This window comes from Limulus polyphemus, unplaced genomic scaffold (genome assembly GCF_000517525.1).
Source record: "Limulus polyphemus unplaced genomic scaffold, Limulus_polyphemus-2.1.2 Scaffold2765, whole genome shotgun sequence".
Classification (NCBI taxonomy): Eukaryota; Metazoa; Arthropoda; class Merostomata; order Xiphosura; family Limulidae; genus Limulus; species Limulus polyphemus.
This window is the reverse complement of record NW_013668375.1, coordinates 15,146-19,085: the sequence shown is the minus strand read 5'-3', so window position 1 is coordinate 19,085 and position 3,940 is coordinate 15,146. Positions and strand designations below refer to the sequence as shown.

General features: G+C 35.4%; 1 protein-coding gene across 1 annotated transcript in view; it reads right to left on the bottom strand.

The window, feature by feature from the left end:
• Positions 1-3,940, bottom strand: part of LOC106467847 (probable ATP-dependent RNA helicase DDX56) — a 54,286-nt gene that overhangs the window by 44,256 nt on the left and 6,090 nt on the right. The gene's annotated exons all lie outside the window — the stretch shown is intronic.

The following is a 3,940-nucleotide window of genomic DNA, read 5'->3' as shown; positions in this document are numbered from 1 at the left end:
ATCTATTATTAGCAGTCCTTCAGTTCAAATGGGTTTGGACACCCTACAAACAAGAACAAACATGCTTCAAAGAGGACCAGCATGTTAATGTATATTAAGAATGATCTATTATTAGCAGTCCTTCAGTTCAAATGGGTTTGGACACCCTACAAACAAGAACAAACATGCTTCAAAGAGGGCCAGCATGTTAATGTATATTAAGAATGATCTAGAGATTTTGGTCAGAGGAATTTATACTAGAAGCCAAGTGTACAAACAGGCATGTTCCATTTGAACTGGATAATTACAATGTTTATGAAATCTCTGCTTTTCCACCATAGCTTAGATCTTATTGAAAGTTACAGCCATGATGAAAATTGAATTGTAAAGAGGAGGAAGGAAAGGTAATTCAGAGGAATACCTGTTGGAAATTCATTATAATTCTAAAAATGTAAAATTCAAATCAGGTAGACTTACTTCTGTAATGCTAATGTAAAGGAGGTTGGAACCAATGAACATGAAAATAAATTGAAAATATAAAACTACAAGTTACAGAGCAGGAAAACAGTAATTAGACTAGAAGAAATATGTGGCCAAGAAAAGATGGAGTAAAATCCAGAACAAGAGAATAATTCCCAGTACTAGATTTGAGAGACGAGTTAAACCAGGCTTATAGAAAGACTGGACCTAAAGAACGTACAGAAAGAAGGTATTCTTCTCATCAAGGTACCTCTTTGCCTATGCCACCCTTTAATTCAGATAAAGGGTGTGGGTCTGTTTTGTGAAAAGTAAGTCTATTGGATCCAGTGAGCCAACTGTGGGACACATGTGATCACATGAACAGGTAGGACCAATTCTATGTCCTGCTTCTGCAGTGAAAAGTTTTCAGGAGAGAACCCTAGACAGGAAATATAAAAGGACAATTCCCAAGGCAGTAGCCCCTTACCATCCATATAAAAAATGGCCAGTGAGTCACACAACCACTCATATTAGTGGGCAGTGGGCACTCAGAAAGAACCCAACAGAAGATCCAAATAGTCCCCAAGAATGGGCTCAACAACATGGGGGCATTGCAATGGGAACACGAAAACAAAAAATAAATAAAAATAAAAACACAGATTACACTCCATCCCAGTTACAAATGAGTTATCTAATGATAATGGTAGCCCAACTTTCAATATCTCTAATGGCACTCAAGGATGTTCACATGCAAGTGAGAAAGGTACCTGCCAAGAAATCAACAGACACCAGATGGAGCCCCTTGTCTACATTCAGCATGGAGGGTGAAATATTTGTCTCGGACAAACACAGAAGTATATGTAATAAACAAAAATCATGACTAAACAAATCTACAAACAGACTCAGAAAAAGAAGAAACATTGTTTTACTTTTTATTTTTCTTTCATAATCAAATATTTCTCAACCACAGACACCACTAGATTTGTGAACAGTGGTGTTGTGCAATACAGAAATACTTGAGCTGCACAGGACAAAAGCAGAGATTAAAAACATGCAAGAGTCCTGATTGGTTGAATCAAAGTAAATACAGATTCTCAATAGATAATAAGCAACTTTATACATCACTATATCTTTCTGTTTTGTAGTTTGTTTTGAAGTCAAAATTATTTACAAATCCAGACACCCTGGAAATTGCTAACAATTGTGCTATAAAACGCACGAGTCAAATTTCTTTGAGCCTGGAAAGTAATCACAAGTGACAACTGTGAACCTTAAACTTAAATTGAAAATAAATGATGTGTTGAAGGTAATAACAAAATAAACACGCAGATTTAGCCACATATCTGCTTGTAAGATGTTCTAATAAAGGATAGAGTTTGTAATTTAAATATTTATTTCATCTACGTTTTAACTATTTAATTCCAAAGGAAATATTAAAAAATCCTCAGTATTCATTTTTCTGTGTCACGTGATGCATTTGAGTTTTGATTTCTCAACTTTAAAAATTTGTAACTTCAATAACAGGCCTTTAAAATTTCCAACCAATTAGAAACCCACACTGTACATAATTGTAAACAAAATCCTATTGGACCTCCTACCTACTTAATTTGCTGAGATATTAATGAATTTGTTAAACCGATGTCAAAGAAACCTCTTCTTTCTCTCCAGCTTTTGAGACTGCTAATCAACCTTAGATGGCTGATGAACATATTTAAAACCAATGTAAAAGTAGATACTCTTCTACACAAATCTTATGATGCCTTGTTTGGTTTTTATGGGGAGAGACACAAGTATATATGAATTGGTTGGTTTGTTTTGATCAAATTTGGTGCTATGAACAGTAACTGAATTTTCTTAAATTTATTTGTAGCTTACTTACAATATCAAGTAAATTACAGTAGTTTTGTGACTAATATATTTTTGATATGTAAGTTTGTAGGCTACATTAATTAGTTTTGTTTATCCAAATTTGGAGATACAATGAGTCCTACTCAAGAATGTTGCTCACCTGCTTTGAATGTTAATGACGACTATAAATCCTTAGAAGATTCTCTTGCAGGAAATGTCAACAGTTATAGTCACAAGAAGCTGTGAGATAATGCATTTGATGGAAAGCGGTATGAAAAAAGATTAAATCATATAAGAAAACACTAGCTAGAGGAGTTATTTAATTAAACTGGTCAAAGTGAAAGGATACAAGTTATTAGTGAAAAAAGGAATCCCACATCAAGAAAAGACAATGTGCAGTAAGAGCAAGATAACAATGAATTGCCCCAAGATAGGACAGGGGAGATGACTGAGGTCGGAACAATTATACAGAGAGCAAAGGGTGAGGAGATTGGCTGGAGAAACCATCTGATTACCCTCCAATGTCCTGAAGAAGAAGAAATGGTCTGGAAATAAAGTTAACCTGCTCCTGTGATAAAATGTGCAGATGTCCAAGTCAAAAATATCAGAGCAACATTTACCACAAGTGAGAAAATTCATCATTTAGGTTGACGTGCAATCTACTTACAAGGTCAAACTTTTGGGGATATGACAGATCAGGAACTGAATGTGGTGGTCATAAGCCCAAATGACAATCAAAATGTAGAAGTTTCAAGGGCATATGTCTCCATGTCAGTTGAAGTAAGAAAAAACTGGAATTGTATGAATGGATCATAACAATACTACCAGTCAGATGACACATCATGATGGCAAGCAACAACTCAATGATGTCAATATGAAGATGCCACTCAATTGGAGACAAATTGCAAAAAAGGAAGCAGATGTCCAGAACCATGCCACACCCAGACAGAGGCATCTACGAACAGGTGTAAGTCAAGATACCCAAGGTCATATGGGACCACTAGGGCCGCTATGACATGAAAGGTAAAGAGAAGAAGGTGGGCCTTTGGACATACACTAGTAATTGTCCAGAGTCCACTGAAGAGGACACATATGAGTGCATAAAGGAGAGACAGGGTAATCCAGAGAAGTCATGAGTCCCAAAAAGAGACAGAATATATCCATTCACAACTCCAAGTTGAGCCCATACTGTTTCAAGATAACCCAGAGAAATTATAGAGGAAAATCTGCTCTTTCTATTGGTTATAAGCATGCCATTCAATTTAAAATTGTCAGTCAGCAACACAGCTTCTACTTTTCAAGTGGGCGTGACTTATCTAGAACTGAGGAATTTTTATGATGTCTTCCTCTGGGAAAAGTTCTTGGAATATACTCAAATTACAAGTAAATAACCTAAATACACTGTACTTTGAATGTTTAGAGAAAACATCGACATTACACACACAGTTTCTTCTACACCAGTTCTTTAAGTTAAGATTTGTAACTATGAGTGCATCACAAGAGATCAAAAACTGCTGTTTTAATTATTGTTTTAGAGGTTTCTTTTGAAATAAAGGAATAAAACTTGGATAATAATGGTTGGAGATGGCTTGAATGGGTAATGAAGAAAAACTTATATAAGTTTAACATAACAGCAAATGTACAACGTTTCGAC